Genomic DNA, 24,968 nt, shown 5'->3' with positions numbered 1-24,968 from the left:
TAACCCATTCTTTGTAATCTCCTTGCCTGCTACTGTTGGTACTGCTGACAGTCTGAAATTATCCATATGATACAATTTTTCAGGAGGTTCTGCAGCACAGCAGCTGCATTTCAGACAGTCAGCAGGAGTTAAAGCCCTAAAGAAAGGATTTTATTCTGAAATAATACCAGCTAAACCCTGCGGCAGCATCCACTTGTCTCTGCCGATGTTGGCAGCTATGAGGTTGCTCCAGTTTACTCCCTCACCAGGCCCTGCACTATGAATGTCATGTCTTAGCAGAACAGGATGAACTCTAAACCACCTTACAGATGACCAGCAGGATTTTGAAACCTATTTCTTCTGCAATATCTTTACTACCGGGAAAACAAAAAGCAATAGTTTTCACAGTGCAAACTGAGACATTTGTACATCAGGATACAGGCATGGCCTTTATCTAGCACAAATAAGGCATAGAGATGTTCAGCTGAACACAACCACCTGCATTTACTCCAGCCAAGAACTTGGTCTTCAACACTGACCTTAAAGAAACCATTGTGAATTGTGATGAAGAAAAATAATCAGCACTGGGGCTGAGCATCCCTAAATTCCAGTGGTATGCCTACAAACTGCTGACAGTAAGCATCTTCAGAAATAGGATCTATAAGAATAGCCAAAAAAGAGGAGTTATATGAGATGAGTTTTAGATTATCATAGGTATCCCTGCTCTACTTCGACATTTCATATTTATGCAAAGAGAAAAATATTTTCCTTGTCCATAACAATTTTTAGAAATTAAAAATACTTTACAAAAATTACTTAATACTTTCAGTATCCTTAGTGAGATATGGAAGCACTCTTTCAATTTTCTCACAAGATGTGTGATCAGAGGCACAAAAAGACACTGCTTATTTCTTAAATTAATCAAAATAAATAATTAATAAAAATGTGAAAGAAGCCCTGGCTCCCCCTGCTTTAAAAAAATTTTCACCAGAGTCACCATTGTCAGTAGATCTAAACAGGCCAAAAGCAGTAATACTAAATCCAGGGTTATCTCTGCTGTATTTAGTACCAATGGATGCTGCTCTAAAACCTGTGATTCTCCCTGAGAAGGGTAGCAAAGGCTCAGTATTTTCTGGGCAGATGGGCATCTGTAACATCATCCTGATCTTCTTCCATGCATACCCATCTTTGCTCTCTAGCAGATGTGCAAATATCTTAGACTCACCAAGTGCCACCGGGGTGCAGGCAAGGACATGGACTTGTCCCTGTCCCCTTCTGACCACACACAGGGAGGAGGGCAAGAGCTGCTGGCGAGTGCATCCTACAAGAGAAAGACACCAGGCAAGGTGAGCCAGAGCCACCTCTTGAGAGGAGACAGGGGAGAGATTTGCAATGAAAGGAAAAGCTGTGCCGTGTTAGTCAACAGAGCTGTTTGTGCCCAGGGCACAAATGAGAGGAATCCCACAAGAGGAAAGGGGAGTGCAGAAACACTTCTCAACAGCAACATAGCACCTGCCCTTCCCACCTTCCTCCTCACCATCCCCTGCAGATGCTCCCCTCAATGGCTTGACCATACTGGCTTGCAAGGTGCTCAGTTTAAAACTATTGCCAGTAGACTGAAATTCTTATTTCTCCTTTGCACCACGGAGGCACTGGGCACAATTTCCATCATAGTCAGACATCTCCTACCCCATAACAAAGAATGCTAAAACATTCCAGAACTCCTTCACCTTCCTTCAGCAGGCTGTGCATGGGATTGCCCAATGGTCCAATTAAAAGTCCCAAACATGCAGGATCCCTTTACACTCCCATGTCTGCTTATAGCAATACTTCAGTTCATTAGTTGAGCTCAGCCCCATTACTGGGAGCACTGAAGTTCAGGCTCCTTGCTAAACAGAAATCTGGGCAAGGAGCCTGAACTTTCTGACTACCTTAAACTCCTGAAGCTGCTCTCTTAAATAAAGCATCGCTCAGCTTTTCTCTTGGAGTTCTTGAGTAGTTGTGTATTTTGTTTGATAGTTGACCCTGGTACTTGCTGGTAAAGCTGAGATGGAATTCTTCCATGTGATCCTGTCAGGGTTGAAATTTTTAATTTACAACTACATTAACTTTCCACTTAAAAAAAAAAAGAAAATAAAAAAAATAATTCTCTTTTATCAGTCTTTTGTAACACAAATTGCAGGGAATGATTTTAAGATAACGCATGAATTAAGGGCATCGTTGGCATAAAACTAAATTCTGTTTCAACACTGCCAAATGGTGCAGTTCAGGAATAGATATAGAGATTTCCAAAAATAACATTTCTACCATGAAAAGTTCCCACAAAATTCCCCAAAATTATTTTGGAGACATACTATTGCCTTTATTACTTTATTTTCCTCCGTGTAGTTTATTATTTTCATGGAGGAGCCCTCAGAGGGTGCCATTACAGAACAAAGCTATGCTATGATAGCTCACTTAAGTAGGGAGATTGAGATAGTTTGCAATGATAATTAGTATGAGCAAAATAACCTTAATTTTTATAGATACATACATCCACATACATATTTAAACTCTAAGAACCATTTTCTTCTTTTCTACAAGTGTGGAATCTAGTTGGAGAGTTGAGAAAAAAATCTTTCTACAGAAAATAGAGGAGATCCTCTCCCAGTATAAATCTCAGGGACCCTAAGTCATTATGTTTTTTAATTTAGAAAAGTCACTGTGATTGTTTAATGAGTTCTTGTACTCTTGTATTCTACGTTATCACTCAAAATATGAGCCAAAAGCAGTCTGCTTGTTTCTACAGGTGTGACTTATGAATAATTAAATAATTCCTACACATTTGTGAATATTTCCACAGCATTCATGAAACAGTTTCTAACATAATCCAGAGACATCTGCAACAAGGCCTTTGACCTCCTGTACCAGAGTCCACCAATGAACCCAGTTGTCCCTTTGCATATTCCTAAGGTTGTGCCCCTCCCTTAGAAAAGGATAACACCAGTGGAAACAGGAATTTAAATGCTGTCTTTCAATATCTTTAGCTTTTTCTCAGCAGAATATTTTCCTGTCATAAGAAAACAGAAACTGAGGCATTATGTTAACACCCATGCATCCAGTTTTAAATCCCATGCTACTCCAACACATTAAATCAGTTTTCCCAGGGAGAAGGATAGTTTCCCCAAGGATGGCTGTCATCTTGGGCCTCACCAATTTTCAGATCTCTTAAGTCACCTTTTTTTTTTTTTTTTTTGCCAATAATGTAATTATTACTTTTTAAAATCATCTTTGTAAAAAGTCCAGCCCAAGGAAAAGCTGATTGAGAAGGAACTGATTTAAGAAACTGAACAAGACCTAGTCAGAGCTTGCTAAGGCATCTGATGAATTGAGGCACATGCTGCAACATACCAGACATTTGTAGAGCAGAATTAGATGTCACATTGCTTATGTAGTGTCCAAGATGCTGGGACTATCTCAGGACTTTACAACCCTCATTTTTGCATTCTCTGTTCAGGAAAGCAAGTGAGGGAGCACAGCACAGTAAGGTTTTATCTGACTGGAGCAGGACACGTTGGCAACAGCAATACTGGGAGATCCAGCACAGCAGCCTGGATGTTATCCATCTAATTTCAGTATCTAATCTCTCTAGACACTTATAATCTGACACTCATTGGTGTGCTCCATCTTAGCTGATAGTGAAATCATTTAATACAAGTGGGTAGTGAGGTAGGTGACAAGATGATTGATGGCAATATCTTCATTTAAAGCTATATAGCACCACCAGACAGAGGTCTAGAGCAGCTCAGGAGCTCTGCATAAATTTGTTGGTATCCATGGAAGTGTATCATGCCAGTGTGGCTTATACCATCTACTAAATCATTTTCCTAAAAGGGATGTAAGCTACCTCAAGCCCATTAAGGCAGAGTGTCAGCATCTCACAGGATACTCAGCAGTGAGATTACAGTGAGCTCCATCATTTCTCCCTCCGGGCAGTCTGAATCTTTTCCACTGCCTTACAGGAAACAGAAGGAATGCTGGCTCCCTGGAGCTACCTGTACTTCCACTGTGACCTCAGGTGCCCCAGCAGCAGAGATGGTGCTGTTTGACAAGCACCAACACTGCCCATGCTTGGGGTTACCACTCTGTCCTGCACATCCTGCAGTGGGAATCTGACCCTTGGAGGCAAATCTGGTGTCCAACATTTGCTGCAAATGGATGAGGGGTCCAGAAGCACCAAGAGCACAGATGAAAATATAGTGATGCTCCTGCACCTAGAAAGTGATTCATATTAAGACACATTATTAAAGCATGGAAAAGCCTTTGCCTCTCTATTTGTTCATAGAACTCCTGCTTGGAGAGCTCAGAGAGCAGACTGGATCCCACAGGGAATCCCTAAAAAGTCCACTCTTGATGAGTCTGCAGTCAAAGCCTAAAGGCAGGCTCATGTAAAGGAAAAAGGGGCTGTACTGAGTTCATGAAGAAGAAATGTCTGATCTTTCCTTTCTTAAGGGCCTTAGGCACATGAGTTTGTCTACTTTTTTCCAGCCCTTAAGCACAGCTGTTTCTAGGGAAAGCAATGGCAGAAGAGTCCCTGTCCACCCTTGTATTGCCATGGAGACACAACCTGACTACAATTTCCACAGCCACAAATTCCCTCAAATTCAAGGGGTTTTTAAGTCTGCAGCCAACCTATTGTTCTGCCTTAAGGAAAAATATATGGGAAAGTGTGTTGTCACTTCCATCAGCATTCTCATAGAAACTGAGTCCATACAGTCTCAGACTCACTGTTCAGACCTGCACAAGAGCATCTGAATGCATTTTTATTGGGCTCCTGTGGGGCAAAACAATTAAAAGACCTTCCCCATAATTCATTAAAGAATACTAGAGGTAGTGGTTAATTCTTACCAAATTCTTCCATGCTTCATTCAAGGTCTACATCGTAGGGCTGTTTCTAACCCAGCAGCAGCACAAAGATGAGCTTTCAGTAAAACCTGCATTGTCCAAGGTGTTCCAATGGCCATAACCAACAGCATTTTCCTGCAAAAAGGCTGAATTTACATTGTTTGCAATGAGACTGTGACATACCAGCATTTTACACCCTTTGAACAGCAGGGATAAGATGAAGAGAATTTTATGGTTAGTGATTGCCTTTCTTAATGAAGGAGCTTTGTCTGTCCCAGTGCCGTGTGTTGTTGCAGTTTCTGTGGTAACGACTGATTGCACAGAGAAAGAAGTCAGTGTAAATTGCTGGCATGTAAATAACAGCTACCTTCGGGTCTGGTTTACATATACACCTTTTCTGACTCAGTTTATGATCCATTTCTACAAGGTAACTGTTAATGCCTACAGTATTTATTATTTCCATTTCAAAGCCATTCACCAAATGTCCTATGTGACGTACCTCACGTGCCATACCTTGCCAATGCTGAAATACAACTTCTAATTTAGAATAAAACCCAGCTGATTTTTGTCTCCATAGAAAAATTAATTCTTTAGAAAAGCAGATGTAAACTCTCTCAATAAAAATGACACAACAGAAAACATAAAAGTACAGAGTATAAAACATATACACATATATACTAGCAAACAGAAGATGACATGATGTGAAAGGTAAGAGCAGGTAAACCTTTTTTCCATATTGTTTCAATGGAAGAATTTGTTGTGTGTGAATCTCAGAGAATAAAGCATTTCAAGTGACTGCAATGAAGCAACAAAGAAGTCCAGGCTTAATAGTTTTCATTTTAGAAAAACAGTTCATATTCACAGAGTTAAGGTTTCAGTAACCATACGTAAAACCTTTAAAATAACTCAGGAAATGCCTTCAGAAATCAAGACTGCAATGATTGGTGCCATTTCTTTCACTACCCACATCTACTCACACCCTACTTCTCTAGAAACACATTCTCAAAATGGAAGCAGCTTCTTAAGCACCAAGTTGTGTTTCTGGTTTACTGAATTCCCACAGAGTACTGAAGTTTCATTGAGTAGAAACTAAGGCATCCAGACAAATTTGTTTAGTCATGAAAGTAAGAGAAGAATGGAAGACAAACAAGTTGCAAGAATGGAAACTCCTGAACTAGTTTTCCACCAGCTTCTCACCATCCACATATGCTTTATGAAATGTGTGTTGACTAAGACACAGGACTAGCTCCTTAAAAAAAATGGGGCACAGTCATTCATTTCTCTCAATCTAGTTCTGAAGAATGCTCCTTAACACAGATGTTTCAGGCTACCCTAACCACAGCATTCTCAGCTAAATCACTTTCTTACCTGAAGTGCTAAAGTGATGCCAAATATTCCATAGAAATATGTTGACATACACCAATCACCTGGCAGCCCAAATCCTGCTGCAGTCAACAATAGACTTATACTGGCAGAAGCAAGGTGGAGCTATTTCTGGAAGTTGTTTGATGTGATGGTGACATGGCTGAAAATAAACAGCCCCAGCACGATATACTGGGCCGGCAAACCCCAGTTGTTGTAGTGTTAGGTCTGACCATGGCAAAACAGGCTTCACTTGGCTCTGGCACCCAGGAGTCAGGGTAATGGAGATGTCCAGCTGGTCCTGGAGCGCTCAGACTCAGCAGTGCCACAGCTGCATTTCCAGTGTTGCACTTGTTACAGCACATTCTTTAATATTACATTACTTCAGCTTCTGAGTGGAGATGGACATTGAGTTGCTTTTCACAGGGGAGTTCTCCTGGGCAGGGCTGCTCTTTGGCTTTTAGCATTTCCTTTCACAACAGGCAAGAGTTATTCCCATCACCTCCTGGCTGTTTGTCATTGCTCTCCAACATCATATCAAGCTGTCACACCAGGACAGCTACAGAGCTGCAAGCACTTTGAGTCAGCACGGCTTCACAGTGAGGGGGATGGCCCTGGAAAGGCAGGAGCAGCCTCCCCTTCCAGCTCAACAGCTGCTCCAACAGGGACAACCTCAGGTCACCCCCAGCTGCTCTCTCACCAGAGGCTCCAAAGGCTGCCCGGCACAATCGCATGGGCAAGGAGGAAAAAAGCAAAATCCCAAAGGCCACACTAAAGATGTCCCCCATGGATTAGCTCTGTTTTAGTCAATCCACATGACACATCTGCCACATGTCAACAGCTTTCATTTCTCCTTGCTGTAGCCTCTCCTTCCTCTCTCAGTAGTTCAGATGGTCAAATCTGGGCCCAATCCACTTTCAGTTTGGGCCGATTCCTCCTCAGGATTTCTGGATAACCCTATGTTTGAAGGCAACTAGGATCCAATCCATTTCCTTGGAAAAGGACAGTCAGCAAATCCAGAGGCCTGATTCTGAAGGAAGAATTCCATGCTCAATTCAGGTGCCCATTTCCATGAAATGCTATCTGGCAGAAGTTGAAAGGCAATGCTTAAGGCACCTGATGGATATTGAGGGATACTTTTTGATTTTCAAATTTAAGTAATAATTATCTCAAGAGGAATTGGTACTATGTTAACAATCCTATTACAGATTTGTCATTTTGAGAAAGGATCCCCTAGTTAATTTTTTTAATTGCACAACAACTTTAGTTGACACTTTCTAAACAGAGATCCATTATTTTATAAATGGCCCTCTCTGATTCTACTGAAATTAACAGCTTTTTAAAAAAATAAAATAATTTAATTTGCAGGTTAACTACAGGTTTTCTAAATATTTAGCCAGCATTTCACTACACTAAGAGAAACACTACTACCTGTTTTTATCCAGTTATAAGGAAAATATATCTCATTGCTTGAGTATATAAACCATCACCTACCATTTGCTTTAGGAGAGAAGTATTTTTAAATTAAGATTGGCTAATATTTAACCTAGAATAAAACAGTGATAATATTTATTCTATTTCTCAGACTTAAATAATAAGACCACTAGCCCAAGGCAAGGAAAAGGGAGAAGCAAGGTATGTGCAAAACAATCAGACATTTTATTATACTAATTAATATTTCAAGATGTCATGGGTTTAAACATTTCCCCACATATTTATTACACTGCCCTTGGACATCAGCAAGCATTTCATTATTGACTGCGATGGAAAGAGAACCTCACCTGTATTCTGTCCTCCATACTTAGCCAAACAATTCATCTGGTATTGACAGATGTCTGAGACAGCAGGACTTTTATGCTGCACTGATGCTAAATACAGCAATTGGCAGCCTTGTCTCTGGCCAAGAGAATTTGGGCCATCAGAGACAGTGTTTCTGTAACTACTCCTGACAAGAAGAATTAATTGTTTTATCAATTTTCTTCGGATTTAAAAACCTGTATTAATAATTTGCTTGCTTGCAAACTGAAAGATAGATTTGTACCAATATTTAATTATGGTCTGGTCAGAATCCCATAGCAGTCTAACTTTTCCTTAAAACATAGACGTTCTTTACAGGTTTTTGGGATTTCTTTCTGAGAACAAAGGATTCAGTGGGGCAGGGCATTACCAGCCAAGGTTTCATGTTTCTGTTTATCTGGGAGGGTTCTGGCTAGAAACAAGCCTTGGATGCCAAGAGATCTATATAAAGAACATGGCCTTAGTGATTAGGTCCTAGGATGTGGCACACAAAACACAAACAAACAAACAAGAGCAAGAAACAAAGATGCAGATTTATGATCCAAACCAAGAAGCCAAGAGTACTTGTGGAGATTCCCGTAGCAAAGGAAGAGGAATGAGTGAGAACACAAAGTACTACAAAAACTGTCAGTTATTTAAGGCAGAACTGGTAAAAATGAATTGGAAAGTTTCCAAAGTGCCTTTTTGCTTTATTATTTATAATGGCAACTGCTTTGTATAAACTACCTTACACAATTGTTTTTTGCCATCACCCTGATTTATCTTACTTTCCTTGACAGATTCTGCCAGAACTGTTTAATAATAATTTGATGTGCTACATGCAGATTTTCCTGTCTACCCTCAACCCTCACACACAACCCAGCAGTCTCACTGCAAATCACATAGGGATCCACCATGCAGTTTCTCTACATAAAAGATGTTGCTTTGCTTTCAGAGAGAAAAGGTTTGGCTTTTTTGAAAAGTCTTCTTTTAGAGGCACAAGAAATTAGGGGGAAAAAGAAATACATTACCACTATGATGCTTAAAGACTCCTTAGGGATAATCTGCACTCCCCATTCACATTCTCTGCTTCATCTGCGTGCAGAGCTCTGAGACACTAGAAAAAGAGCCAGACAAGGGGAACAGAACTGAGAAGCAGAAAACTGTTAACAAAGAGTTTCTTTCCTTTTGAGCATATTGCCCAATTAATAAAAGTCTTTAAAAACATATTTTGCGTGCACTCAATGTTTTCTAAAATGCTCTTCAGTGTTTGAAAAATAATATTAAAAACCAAGAAGCTTGGGAAGAAACATGAAGAGATATAAATTCAATTGAAATATTAGTTCAAATTTGATCTGAAATAAAAAATCAGAAAAGTACATAGAGGAAGATACAAGTGACAGGAGCTGCAGGAGCTGATAGCAATGAATGGTGTGGAACAGCTGAGACTTAAGTCCATTTTAGGTCACCAAGAGCAGGTATGGACATAAACTTTGCTGGACAGGTTGGAGTAAGACGAGACAATCTGCAACCTGCCTGATATAAGAAACAAAACATAACTGAATCTGATTGAAATTTTGCTGCAGTTGACAGTAAAAGGAAACCAGAAGTTTGTTCTTTTAAATAGGTTGGGAACAGGAGGAGACTTGTCTAAATGTTACATGCAATGTTTTTGGTTATGTATTCAAGTTCCTCACGTGTGCTCTTCCAATTAACTGAACTAAATCAGTTGGTCAGGGTCTTAATTTGCCCACAGAATAACATCCTGACATGGCATGTGATTTTTGCACAATTTTTGGGGGTTGGGTTTGTTTCTTTTCAACTACACTGAATTAAGATTTTCTAGGAAGGAAATAAAAGATCTGCCAGATCTCAACGTGGGACTAACTCAAGTAGGACAACAATGGTGCTTTTTTATACACCACCTGTTAACTAAAGTCATTCCCACTTATGGGTAAGAGTTAACAACTCGACTGTGGTGCTTTACCACAAAAATCTTTCTTCCCTGTGTCCCCTCTGTGAAGCCATGACTTGCAGATACCTGCAAAGTCCTTTGACTAAGAGCTTTAAGTATACTTGAGACTGCAGCACATTTGAAAGGTCATTATTTATCACCATTCATCAAATAGGAAGCAATTAATTTTAATGGAAAAATCAAGTCAATACATCAAGAGGGGCTTTTTTTGACATGCCACAGTTTTATGAACTGCTGGGAGAAAATGAGGCAGCCTGTAGGGAAGCAGGAAACCTTTTATTTACTAGTGAGGAGAATCCTAACAGGCTCTCCTGTTTTGTGGTATGTAAGGTAAAACACAGCCAGATAGTACAGCAACATTTAAAAATCACATAGCTCAAATATTTCCCTCACACACACAGTCCGGTCTCCTTCTTTCCAAATATTTGCAGTGAGAGTTCATTTTCCTTCCTGCTTGCCCTCTCGCTGAACAAAAATAATGCCAGCAAAAGCCCACTGCACGCAACTGAAATGGAAAAACAGCTAACAAATATAAAGTAGTCAGAATGAACCAGGCTGGTTTAATCTCATTCTGATTTAACAAGGTTATTTTGTTTAACAATTATTCTACATCCTTCAGAAAAAAAAAAAAAAACCACAACAAAAAAACAAAAACCAGAGAGAGAGAGAGTGCTACCAAGAAGCAATTAGTTTACACAAATCTCCTTTGAACAACATAAGGAGAAGAGTCTTGTAGTCTTTCCCTTCTCAGGATATTCCTTCCTGGATGAAGCGCTTTCAGAGGGATGCTAACTTGGAACATAGCCACAAAGTCCTCCTGCCTCAGGCCTGGCCCTCAGGCCTCCAAAGTCATTAATGCCTCCAGAGGCAAAGACTCTCCAGGAAGATTGCGTTTGTACCAGCTTCACTTCACACAGCCCCTACAGCTCACTGTGGGGACAGAGAGGAGGAGAGAGGGAAATCCTTCTGTGTGTAGGGATATCACAGCTGCTGTTGCAGATGTAAAGAGACCCTGGCAGCTCAGGGACTGCCTGATGTGGATGGAGGCACTGAGCATTCAGCACGTGCCAAACGAAGGGGACGGACACACACAAGTTCCACAAATGCTGTATCAGAGAGAACTGGAGATACTCCAAACTCTGCTGATACTCCCCCAAGACATAGAGTGAAAAGCTCATCGCTGCAAAATGGAAATCACACTCCTGATTCCTCCTGGCTGAGGAAGGAGGGAAATACTGCACAAAAGGTTTAAAAGCCACAACCATGGCCCAGCAATGGACTACCATGCTCCAGAAGCAGGCACAAGGTGGCCTCCGCAAGGAGGCACAACTATTATTAGCTGTAACAAAAGAAACTCTTCCCTTCTGCATCCTCCAAATTCAGCTTTCTTACCATCTTTGACACTTTAACATGCCTGTCTCCCCAGAACAACAATATTGTTGGGTCAGGATGGAAATAACATGATGTTGTATTTTCTAGCCACAAAGATAACAAGGATGCAGAGCTCAGATTAATTCTCGTCAAGATCATCTAACAAAATATAGCAGCAACAAAACATTTTGTAGTCCCTCTGCATGTGTTGCAGAGAACATTTAAATTGAGGGCTGTGCTAACTTGGCTCAGGGTTGACCATTTTGCCACAGAGATCACAGAACAATTTTTTTTTCCTGAACTTGCTTTGTGAAGGTACAAGATCCTGAAAATACTTTAGGGATAATTTTTTGATGCAAAAGAAGAAATCAATTAGGAGTGAGATTTCTCTCAATTTGAATCTGACAGGAAGTGATGTTTTGGGAATGCAAATCTCTCCAGTATTGCATGGATCCTCTGAATTCTTAGAGCAGCTAGGCAGCTTAGACAGGTAGGCAGACACTACTGATGATGGCTGAACTAGCTGGGTATGAACCACAACTGAAAATGCATTTCATAGTGCTTAGAGCAAGCACTATGGTTCCAGCCCTTCTGTAGCAACTGGAATGAGGAGTTAATGGATCCAAGTGTGTTCTCACATCATTATTGCCATGGTCACTGCATTAATTTTAGATTATTGCCTTACTGATTTACAGTGAGTCCCAAGAGATCAAAACCAAACCACTGATCTCCCTTATCCTTCCCTTCTTACATCTTACTGCCAGAGAATCCGTAAGTGCTAGTCAGATTTAGCCCTGCCATAATTCTACTTAGTTCTATCTGAAAGCTCTAGTGCAACGTGAAATTTGGTCTTGTTTACGGTATTTGAAGTTCTAAAGAGATTATTCTAAGCTTAGTATAAATCACGATGGAAAGAAGCCTGCACGCAAGAGTAGGGATTTCCAGGCCACTTAATGACTTATCTGTAGTCTCTATTGCATTCTAATGAAATAAAGGAAGTACTCTGACCCTGTGAAATGTCTTCAGTACCAGAGAATCCTTATTAAAGACACATAACTGTGATGTTATGAAAAACCCAACCTCAGCCCTGTGTCCCTTATTTTGCATTTCTAAAACTAACTTCAGTTCAATGTAGGCCATAAACTTCACAAAGCATTGAAAGTCCACCAATGTCCATAGGAAGATTAGTGCTAATTGGTAGTGATCTTCAAAATGAAATCAGTTCAGAAATGCTAAAAGAAAATTATAAAGCGGGGACTTACCACTAAGTCCTGGGAAATATCATTGCTAAGCAGTTGCACTAATTAGAGAGAGGGGAACAAAAAAATATGACCCCAATCTAGCTAAGGGCTCAAATAACTTAAGCCCATTTGAACTGGGCATCAAAGTTATTCACTCTTCAGAATTAAACTGAGTAGTTCTTGCTTAGCTGGACTAAGGCTCAGAAATAGGAGACAACATATCTCTCCTTTTCATCTTGAAAACTGCTTTAATTATATGTTGGTGATCCAAGCAAGGCTTAATCCTCAGCTCTTTAAAAACAGCCTGCATTTCTGCAGTTCTCAGTTTTCTCACTTTTAGCCCCAGAGCACAAGACATCATGCCTGGTACTTGCTGGCACAGCTGGCTCAGATGATGAGCATGGCATTGCAGACTCGTGGCATCTGCCCCCTCCGTCCCAAGAGCTGAGACTGATGTATGCTCTCTGTCCCTCACAGACAGTCAAACAAAATTTTCAAGTCTTCCAAGCCACCTCTGGCAGGTAAGTACACATCACCTAGCAAGGGACACCTGCATCCCCCAGCTGGGTCTGCCCAGCTGTGCCCTCAGAGGAATTCAACCCCTTTCCTGTAATTCTTACAACTCACATTTTCTAGAGCTTCTGAAATATATGGCTGAAAAGGCAAGGGTCTAGGATGGGTCCCTTCATCCCATTAAAGAGACAGTGATAGCATTAAAAAAGATTTTTGGATCCCAGTAACAAGGGAAGTTATTAAGCAGTTTTGAAAAGCTGGTCCATTTTTAGCCAGATACCAGCTTGCATTCCTAAGAGCCCTAAAATACAAATAAAGGAAACATTCCCTGAAGTGGCATCCTATTCTGCACTCTTGACTTTAAAGGAAGGTATTCAGGATCCTGTAGTTCACTGTATCCATTTCTCATTTGGCAATTAAGGCAGGATTTCTCCCACTATGTTCATTTTATCAACTGTTTTTCCCCTTTCAGAGGGCCTGCAGTGAAAAGCAGGTTTCACTGCAATCAATGCCAGCACTCAATGATTTGAGGCTGGGTCAGCATTTCAAACACCTCTTCTTGGGGCTAATTTCCAAATTAGTGTAAGGAATGCGTAAAGACTGCATGATGGTGTAGCTCCTCTACAGGAATGTGAAAATTCAAGGCTAGTGATAGGCCTGAAACTCTGGGTATACTCTGGTAATTGCTTCATACAGAGTGCACACTTTGTTCCCATCTCTAGCATGGAAATATGGCCAACACCATTTAGCTGCTTATTCTTAAGCACAAGAATATTGGTGTTCGTAGGAGAAGATTTCAATATATTACAAGACTGTAAAAATCACTGAAATGCAATAACATTGTTGCACATTTATTGCTTCTAACCAACTCTATAAAATGTAAGCTTCGCTTCCCTCCAAGGCTTTTGGGAGAAAGCCGATCCTCACTCCACAAAGTGTTATTTGCAAAATGCTCAAACCTTGCCAAACCATTAGATGTAAACCTTTTTAAAAATAGTGTACAGGATATCATAAACCCTATATAGGCTTTGAATGACTCCACATCTCCATTCGTTCCCTTTGGAGTCATACAAGTGCTATTTAAACATGATACATGTTTTAATACACTATCATTACTTCGTATCTTTAGTCAATTACTTCCCAAGCACAACCAAAGTAATCCTTTTTGCTTAGCATTAAGGACTTGGAGACAAGGCTGTTACAAAGGAAGAGGATCTGCCTTAAGAATGGCCCAAGATTTTCTAGATAGCCCCAGAGGAAGGATGAGGTGAGCAGTGGGGTCGGCAAGTCAATTAAACCACTTGAAATCCACAGCATTACATTAATTCTAATGTTAAATTACTGTGCATTAACTGGATTGGCCCACACAATCATTTTGTTCTTATGAGGTATTTTTACTACATCACTTTAATGACAAAAAGAAAGAAAAGGGGAAGAACCTCAAGTCCAAATCATTTAACTTTTAAAGCTTGACATTTAGCTTAAAATACAATTTTGCTTCCAGGTTCCACATTTAAAGCTGCAAGGAAGCACACCTACTTTTATCAAGGAATCCAAGAGATTTATGCTTATTTATGCAGAGCCTGAACACATAAAACACAGCTGGCAGGATTTTAATTTCTATCAAATTCAAATCACAAAGAGTCCTTCCAGCCTGATTTAGCATCAGTACCAAGACCTACTTTGAACCCAATCAGGACTACAAAAATCAACAACAGCATCTGGTAGGAAACTTGAAAACCCTGCCATTCAAAAGGTAAGAAAAACCTCAGTCAATTTCAAAAAGATAAGGAGGAATATCTTATCAGTAATGTTTTCTTGACTTTCAGAAGGAACTCTCTTCCTGTCTGAAATTCATTCACTTGGCAGACCAGAATTGCCTAGATGCAGTTCTCTACTGCATAAACTTTACATTTTTAGTCTCTTTTAATTACTTTGATTTAGACAAAATGAAGCCACTTAAGACCTGGCAGAAAATTATCCAATTAATATTTCCCTTCTCATCAAGTCAGAAGATTAATTATGCATTCTAATAAAGGCTTAAGGACTTGTTTCCAACAGCTGCTGACCATTTTCATCTTAAACCAAAAACGCCTTTAAACACATGCTTAACTTAATTGCCTAAAACATCCTTCCAGACTAAATGATTCTATTGATTGTCCTAAGAATTTAGGCAGAAGAGATGGCCACAACCTGAGTGCTTAGAACCCAGAAGAAGAAAAAAAAAAGGTAATAAAACCAAAAAATTTAAAATATCAAACTGGAAAACTTACTAAATAGGCAATAATTCATATTTTTTGTGTCTTGATACATTATAGTATATAACATGACATCAGCAAATTACCATAATTTGTGTGGCTAGCATGAGTAAAATAAGTTACCTGCTGGAAAATAGGATAACAACAGACCAGGCAACACCAATAAGTATTGCTAAAGACATGAGATTTGTAAAAACCTTGAACAAATTAAAATGTAAAGTAATTTTTTAGCCATCAGTTGAATGAAACTGAAGCTTCCTTTCATCTTACTGGCAGCTACTTGTCAAACAAAGAGTATATACAGTCTTCCTTCTAATTTGAACAGAATGAGCAGGACAAGCATATGATGTCCTGCTCAGCCAAGAATTCCGGGATTGCATTCCAAGTCCAAAGCTTAAGTACTCTTATATGCTTTTACAAAAGAATGGCTGGCTAAAAATAAATTAATAAACAAACAAACCACAATAGAAACCCCACAACTTCTAGCCAATGTAGTTTTGCATGAACTGTTGGCAGGTAGGCAGCAGCTGTAACCCTGACTGTGACTGCCTTCTGTTCCCATCCAGAGATTGCTTAGAAGTGATCCAAGTCAGAAATATGGGACATTTGCATTTTTGTCTTTTGATTTCCACACTGCAAAACAAGGATAACTAATTGCTGTAACTTCCCCATTAATAGAGAAGGTAAGGCTTTTAAGCACTTTAAATATTAGACCATTTCTATGCATTTAAGCACTGGCAAGATCCATTGAAATAGGGCTGAAACTAACCTGAACCTTGGGATTTTACCACTGCAGTTCTGAGGCATCCCTAGCCAAGTATGGAACACTGCCATGTGATGTACTCTGCCTCCCTCTCCCCTGCCCCCCAAAAGACAGTGAAAACCCTGTGTGATTTTAAGAAAAAAAAATCAAAGCAGAAGCAAGATTACCAAGTGTGTGATTTCACAGAGTAGTTGGTCTCCCTTCAGGAATTGACATGAAGCTTAATGAAACCAAGGACAGTCCTTAAACCAAGCATTGTAACAGCACTGCCAGGCACACGCATTCATGACTGGTATTTTCTGGAAGAACTTTGCACCTTAGTCTGCTGAAGGTATCTGAAAGCAGTCTCTAGGAAGAAAACATACACAGCTAATGCTCAAAAAACCCTGAAGACCAGCAAACAACCAAAAAACCCCACAAAAAATTCCCAGCTAAAGACACGGTCCCCAAAGAAAAACAGGCCAACAACCCCCTTCTCCCCAGCCAGAATCTTCAACCTCTGTTTTTCATGTTTCAAGGTGAGAAATAGTTGGTCATCAGTCAGGGAGAAGGGTCTCAGCAGGAGCCCAGGATTATATAAAATCTGCTCGCTACAAACTCCAGTACAGATAAGAATACCTTGATAAAGTCAGAGAAAAGCAAAGTGACTAAAATTTGTTTCAGAATCCTGACAATGTAATCAAACAAAAACATTACTCAAGAATTATTTTGTAGTGTCTTGATCTAGCCTTATGCTTTCAGTGTTTGCAATACATTTGTTTTTAATTAGAAGAAAAAATGGCTTTCCCTCTTCACTCTCCTCCACTGGATTAACTCACTGATGTTCAACATGGCACAGGCTACTCCAAGGCTCTTGGTTTATGCCCTGGTATTTCTATTTGCTGTCAGGTCATTACTTGGTTTTGCTGTGTGTTCTAATACTGCTCATGGGATGCAACCTGAAAGGAAAACAGCAGGAGCCTGAGATATAAGGTGGAAGTTTGCATCAACACTTAAAGGGGAAAAAGCATTATGCACCACTTGTTCTTTAAGGATCATAAAACTTGTGGAAACCATTTTGGTTTATGCTAAGACAATATGCTATACATTGCTCTTAGCAGTAGCTGAAGAGCTGCTCTAATTCTTCAGGAGAGTGTTGCCAAAGAAGAGCTGCAGTTTCTAACTGCTGAAATTCAGTAATGTTCAGCTACAAAGGTTTAACTTAGGACCCATATGAAAAGCAGGCGCAGATCACAATATCCAAATCTCCTTTCTTATGAACCTAAATGAAAAGAATGATAAATCAGACTTGGCACCTCCACATCCATCTTTAACTGGAAAAGTTTTCATGTGAATAAAATTATTCTGTCACATGACTGGATGCAATCTAAACTACTTTCTTGAATTAGAGAAAATAGAATATGTGCAGGAAAGGAAAATCATCTGAATTCACTGCAATGACTAAGTCTGGGCTGAGTTCCAGTCTCATTAAAATCAGAAAACCATGGACCAATCCAATATCTTGGCAGAGACATACGAGCAATAAAAAAGTTCCTCCCTGCTTTCCTCATCTTGACATTCATATGTGAGGGCAAGGACGAGTGCCAGTGTCACCCACATACAAATATTGTGAGTGGCACAGCACAAACAGGTTGGCATAAAGGTTTGAAACTGATGCTCAAAGAAAGCAGCAGGTGGTTCTTTTGCAGGTATGTATAGTTAAAAGAGAGTTTAGCTGGATAGTTTGCAATTTCAGAGGCACACCATCTTACCTCAGTATACAGCTTCAGCCTTTTGGGTATCTGGGAGTTTTGGGGTTGGGTTTTGGGGGTTTTTTGTTTTGTTTTCATTTAGGCAATTAAGCCTCAGTGCAGGAACATGGGCAGAGTGCGACTCAAGGAAAACGTGAGTGTATAAGAATGCTTTCTTTGTTTCTCAGCTCTGCTCAGGAAAACACAGCTGCCCACCCTCTGGGCTATTTGCAAAGAGTACTCTCACAAAGAGGACACTTCCCCTCCACTTGTATGGTAATAAATGAACTTCAAATTAATGTGATCAGTAGCTACTTTTCCTCCACAAATGCATTGATCTTAAAAGACAATTGCTTCCTCAGTGCCCAGCACTGAGAAAATATATCAGCATAAGAAAGTTGGATGTGCTTTGTGCTGCTCCTCTCTGAGTGGAGATCCCTGTTGAATTAGAGAGAGCAATTTCTGAGAGATCAATGCTACTGCAACTTGTCTGGTTGTGAAGTTGCTATGGAATATCATCGCTTCAAAGAATCTAATACAATTACTCTTACTATCTTAATTCACTTTCTTATGACATGGATTTGTAATGCAGAAGAGCTTTGGATAATTGACCTTTAACTAATGTGAAGGAAAAGCTGGTTTGCTTAGTCGTTCTCCTTTCATCTAACATTCAGAGCCATCCTCCAAGTAGAAACAATACTTTAAAAAAAAATAAGATGTCAAAGACAGTTTCTTATACAAGTGAAAAGATCCTTTGAAAGACAATCCTTACAGATGTACCTTGCACAGAGCACTTACCATTATTATCATCATAAACTTGCAGCTGAAATTAGAAACAATTTTAATATGCAAAAGGAATCCATAGATCAAACACTACAAAGGAGAAGAACATAATGTAGCTTTCAAACAGATGTAGATGGATTTGACAGAGGAGAGGTTAACTTGGGTTAGAAACACAAACCGAGGGGAAGATCAGGCCACACAACTCATGGGGTTTCTATATTAATTTCTTTACCCGGGCCACCTTTAAGTGATTATTTTCATGCTATTGCTATAAAAAGAGAAGGAATGGGAAGTGTTGCTTATATGAACACAATGTTTGCTCAAACTCAAGTATATGCAAAATTATTCAGCTGAAAATCCAAAATTGTTTTCAAACACTTAAGTGATTTGAGCCTGTGAGACTAATAAGAGATATAGCACTAATTTTATTAAAGGGAATATACAATTTGGTTGAAATTCAATGATAGAGTTGAGATTAGAGGAACAACCTCTTTTTGAAACTGGGGAGCTGGTAAAAATCACTGCTTTGTCAACAACATTTGGCTTTACTCTTCCTTAGGGATAGGAGAAATATCCAAGAGATATGCTCATTCTGCTCTCCAGATCAGATAATTTCTAAGTTATGCTGCAAATTTTACCTTTAAGGTCTGGGGAAAAATATCCCCAATTCTCATTTTCTCCAGTAATGAGAGATCTCTCATAGGAATCGCAAATAGTTGGCCTAAAAGTTCAAAAGCACTAATTTCATTCTGGAATGGAACTTTTACCATGCTTGCAACATCTTGATACCACCACCCCCCAAACAGTCTACATGCTGCCAAGACTTGCCTTTGAGTAATCCTGTGGTTACAATCAGCAGAAGCAGCTTTAGCAGTCAGCAGGTGGGGGCCCATCTCGATTCACATCAATTGCAAAATTTCTCTGTGCAGAAAAGCAAGGACAGGGTCAAAAGCATCAAGGTGAAAAAGAACAGTAAGGTGAGAAGTAGTTACAAAGTTATCCAAGGAAAAAAAACCAGGCCTTTATAGGGGATATAGATACATTCTCTATTCCTGTAAAATGGCTTAAGTCCTGAATTTACTGCGACACTTTTACAGCTCAACTCCTGTGTTGTTAGCTCCATAAGAATGCTGAAACTGCTAGACTTGGGTGACATTAATGGAACTTCTAACCCAATAAAACACAGCTGTTACTGAGGATTTTAGAAGGCACCTTTACTGGGAAGCTCTGGAATATATTGCATGCTGTTAAGTTTAACACTGGGTTTTAACTGAATTTCCTTGATGCCAGCCGAGTGAGTCAAATTGATTCTCAATGCCTTGTGCAATCCTCACTTTGAGGTTCAAGCTGGGAACATAAACAGCCAAACACAGCAAAGAGAAAAGCAGGAAAACAGTGTAAAAATAATGGATAACTGCAAATAGAAAGCAACATTAAAATGTTATAGAAATAACTGTACAGGTCTTTTTAATAAAACTTGCTCACTAGTTACCCATCTCTCTGAAGTTTTCAATGGTATCTTTTCTTCAGAGCAGCTGTTCAGACTCTTCCCCTGCACCTCTTTGAGGCTGGTTGTTGGCTGTGGCACCAGGCATGGCAGCAAAGCCGCTCCCCACGTGCCAGCAGCTGTGGGCTGTGCGCTGCCATGGCCGGTCCATCTGCCACCACCACCCGTGCCAGCACAAAGGGCATCATTATCCTGCACTGAAAGCAGGAGGAAGGAAATACCTCTGGCAGCAAAGCATTCCTGCTTTCAGTGCTCCTCTTTGCTTCCTCCTTTTCGTCAGAGCTCAGTTCTCCATCTGCTCTCCAGGGGTGCTATGGCAAATGTTGGGGAAAATGAACACAATGCAACAAAAGGGAAACCAATGCCAAAAAGGCATTCGTGGGTTGTTTCTGCTCTTGCCCCGAGAGAGGAAGGTGAGTAGATGGATTAATCAGTCTGATGCTTCAGGTCTAAATGAAGATACACTCCAAGAAATGTGGGGAGGGCTTGAGGCATGTCCCACTCTCTCAGAGTCCAAAGAAGAGCAGCTTTACCCAAGCTGGAACAGCAATTTTTCTCTGCCCCAAATTGAGAGAGAGGGCATTAATATGGATTACATGAACTCATGGAACAGCTTAATTAAAGAGAGGCTGCTGTATAACATGGCAAAAAACCCAAGCAGACAGCACAAGCAAGAGTCAAAGAAGCACCAGTAGAATTCCCACCAAGAACTACCATATAAAGCCTAATTAATTTTGAACAGATCAGAAGTCCTACACTTCAATTGTTGTTTCTTTGAGAGAAGATTAAAGTATTTCAACTGAATTGAAATTTTCAGGTGTAATACAAGGGGGAATAAAAATCAGATTTTCCAGAATATGCAGATTTCATTAACTGAAATCTATTTCAATGGGAAAATCCTGAGTGTTGCCACCTAGCCTGGAAGGATAGACAGAAACCCTCCGCTGCTGCCATTATCAAGCTCCTGCCAAATACATTTTGTGCACAGGGGTGCAGGAAGAAGGGGTTCCTGTCTAATTCTGCCTTCCACTTCCCAGAGCTGCCTCCTGGGCTCTGAGATAGACAGTCAAACCTTTCTTCCCCTTCCCTGTATCACACCTCAGGACAGGAATGTGGAGCAGGAAGTGAAAAGAATCCGCTAACTCTCAGCTGACAGTCCTAAGCAACAGCATGTACCTACTCCTAAAACTGTGAATCCATGTTCTCCCTACCAAAAATACTATTTTTACTCCTCCATTAGTGGGACTAGCATGACTCAACAGACAAATGCATTTGCTTTTTAAGAAAGGCATGACAAATGTAATTTCACCTTTATGTTGCAGATTGCCCCATTTCATCAAAAACAGCTTTGTTTTTAAGTTAAGTAAGATGAAACATCAACATTACCCTTGGAAACCAAGCCTTCTTTACCACTGATGGAGTGAAGCAAATAGGGATTGAGATACAAGCTTGAAAATTCACAAATCACTTCAGCACCAGACAGTTAAGGTATCTAGAGCTGAGGTCAACAGAGCACAGCCAGCTGAATATTGAAAAACTAGAAAGCTATTGCAATTTATAATGATTAAGGATCTGACTCATTGATTCCGGTTCTTCTTTTCTTCTTACTAATGAAAAGGCAGAAGTTGTCTTATGAAAACAAGGATAGGCATGCAAGCCTAATCAAAGAAATGGACCCCTCATTTCTGGTAAATAACAATCCCTCCTCTACGTTGGCTGAAGTGCTGCAAGTTGGCAGTCAGGAAATGAATTCTTTTTACAGTTACAGCTGGATAAATTCAATGCTTGGGATAAATTGGCCTCAAGCAAACTTATAAAAAAAAAAAAAGTACTTCCTTGCTAAGTGATCCCAAGAGACACATGTCTCTATAAAACAGTTAAGGGGAAACTGCTGACTTGCACTCAGTGGGCTCAACATTTTGAAAATGATTTTGTTTTAAATCTTACAGAACCCCTTACATAACAGACAGCAAGGAGAGATTTTTATTTTTTTTTCAGACACTTGCTATTTGGAAGATTAAGAGATGGAATCAGTGGTACATCACAATGAAACTTTAATTATCGGAAGTTTGGCACCATGATAAATTTCACTGCGTTGCTTTGACAGCGCACTCTGTCTCACAGAGACGGAACTTCACACGCAGCCTTTAGCTCCAGCTCATGCCGTTTAGAGTTTGCCTCTCTACATGGTGCTCTGTTTTGGAACTGATGGGAGAGGGAGAAGTCATTTCCTATCCACAGAGCCCTCCTGGTAGCTTTCCCAGGGCAGCTCAGCCCTCCTGCAGCCACTGGGGAGAGTGACTCTGACTCTGAGGGCTGGTGGCTCTGAGGAGAAGCTCCTGCAGGATGAGGTGAGATGTGCAGCAGGCTATCCTGACAGAGGGATAGCATTCCCTGCACCCTCACTCTCCACTACATGGAAAAGCAGTGGGACAGCAAGTGCAGGAAGCAGCTCCAATAGCTCTGTGCCAGCCCATGGCTCCTTTTTGCCAACTGAATTCCCAGATGGCCATTAGCACCCAGCTATTTGACTTGCATGCTTTCAAAGGCCTCTGGGAGCAGAGTCTGCACGCCTGCCAGATCCCTGTGGGGTAACTGCAGCCATACCATGTTCACTTCAGCTCTTCCAGCAGGTTTGTTCACAAGTGAAGCAAACCTAATTTTCAGTCCTTAATTACAGTGGCTAACCATATGCCACATTTTATTCCAGAGGTGAGAAAATTGACTCCTGCACGTATTTTATACTTGTAGATGTTGTATGTGGGCTTTTATATTTATTAGGGTAGGATTTTCAGTTGAAATCAACCACAGTGAGTTTAGAGGTGCTCTGATTTATGGCAAATGAATGCTGGGAGATAGAGCCTCCAGGCTAAAACATGGGATAGAAGAGACAGGCATTCTATTGCCCTCACGTGCAAAAGAAAGTGATGTGAAAGCAATTCAGGAGAAAACACTGCTTTAATAGTAGGGGCTAGAGATTAAGTATATTATTAAGTACAAACTCTCTGCATGTTCTTTCAGCACCTACTGTGCTATTCACAGCCACTTTGTTCATTTAGGACAAAGCTCTCCCTGAGGACTTTACCCAAGAGTAACCAGAGTTACTTAGGGCATCCCACAAAGAATAAACCTGAAGAAAGGACATGGATAGGGTTTGATCTGGAAGGAAGGTACAACTCTCTGTACATAAGCAGAGCTGAAGAAATTCATGTGCTCTTGGATAGCTGGGAGTGAAAAGAAATAACCTGTTATATTAATAAGGAAAGGCAGGTAATCAGAGACTTAGAAAATCACACCCACTCACCTGCAAGGAAGGAAAATTTCATGCTAAAGCAGGAAATACAATTGTTGACCTCCATAAGCGCTGCAAATAGCATAAGTCAAGTGAATTTGATTGTAGCTTCACAATCTATATAAAGAGAAGCCAATTTTTCTTTGACTAACATGCTTATATTTAGGATCCTAAATCTGTATTTGGAAACCTAAGGAACTGACCTGATTTTCTGAAGTGTTCAGCACCCAGTGAATGAGTGGAAACATTTTTAAGTGGCTTCTGCAGGAATTGTTGGATTCAAGAGCTTTGGGTGGGAGAAAGAAATCAAAGTTTCATTCTATTTCTTAACTTTGTGCTTACAAAACTAAGACGTGCATTTTCAGAATTCATCACTCTGCAGCAGTGTCTGGTTTTGCTTTAACTAATGTACTGCTAGAACTACTAAGTGTGTGGATTTTCCAGACACTTTCACTATGACTTAAATAAGGATATTTAACACAGAGTAAACACAGACCCACTTTGCTGCCATGCTAGTTTGAAATCTGAATAAAACAATCCCTAGAGCAAAAGCAAAGCTATATAAACAAAATCATGGTAAAGCCATATGGAAGTCAGGAGGAAAGTACGTTTGGGAATGCTCATATTATGTAAAAGGAAAATTCTTGGTATCTCAGTTGAGGAAAAAGAGGAGTTCTAACAATTTAGTAAACTGTGAGGACCTGCATTTCCCTGAAAATGGCCTTTCCCAAGCAGATACTAAAGTTTGAGGTCACATTGCTGGTGTCTTAAAAGTACACTAGTATCAGTCCTCCCTCTCATTCAGAAACTTTTAATATCTTCTGAAGACCACAAGATGGTATAAACCTACTTGGAAAATAGATTGTAAAACCTATGGCCTAGCCAATCCTTACCAAAACACAAGGACAATTCATTAATTACTGCTGCATTATTTCCTCTAATGGCACCATAGCATGAAAATCCCAGTGTTCATGCTACACATTTGCAAGCGCAAACATTTTTAGTGGTACTGCATTTGGAAGTTCTGGAAATTGGGAAAAGAAAAACATATATTTCATTGAGTTCTTGTTTTTATTTCACCATGATCATTTCAAAGTTCTAGTGTAATTCATAGTTTAATATTTTGATTGAATCCCACTAAAAATATTTAAATACAGTCCTCTCTACATGCCCTTCACAGTAGCATTGAGGTCTACAAATCTCACAGATCTGCCTGATAAATGAGTTGTACATTAAAGCCACTTCTTAAAAGCACACAATAAATTAGGCACCTTTCTGCAGAGATAAGCTTTACAGATTAGTGCACCTTTCCTATTATAAAACACTCATACACACAGGATACCATTACCAGCAGTCAAGAAGAAAAGCTCATTAAATAAAAAGAAAATTGAAGTCTTACTTTTCTCAATGCAGAAATGTAACTATCCAGAAAAAGAAGCATATCAAGACCATTATCTCCAGCACAGAAATGTCTACAGGCCCCAAAAGCAGCACTGAGAGCCCTTTATGGCAGGCTCTGCACAAATACCAGCTA

At 40.0% G+C, this 24,968-nt stretch overlaps 1 protein-coding gene across 5 annotated transcripts in view; it reads left to right on the top strand.

Moving 5' to 3' along the window:
- Positions 1-24,968, top strand: part of KCNC1 (potassium voltage-gated channel subfamily C member 1) — a 123,047-nt gene that overhangs the window by 19,730 nt on the left and 78,349 nt on the right. The window lies entirely within an intron of this gene.

Source organism: Melospiza georgiana, chromosome 6 (genome assembly GCF_028018845.1).
Source record: "Melospiza georgiana isolate bMelGeo1 chromosome 6, bMelGeo1.pri, whole genome shotgun sequence".
Classification (NCBI taxonomy): domain Eukaryota; kingdom Metazoa; phylum Chordata; class Aves; order Passeriformes; family Passerellidae; genus Melospiza; species Melospiza georgiana.
Note: the sequence above shows the minus strand (reverse complement) of the source record. Positions and strands in the feature narration are given on the sequence as shown.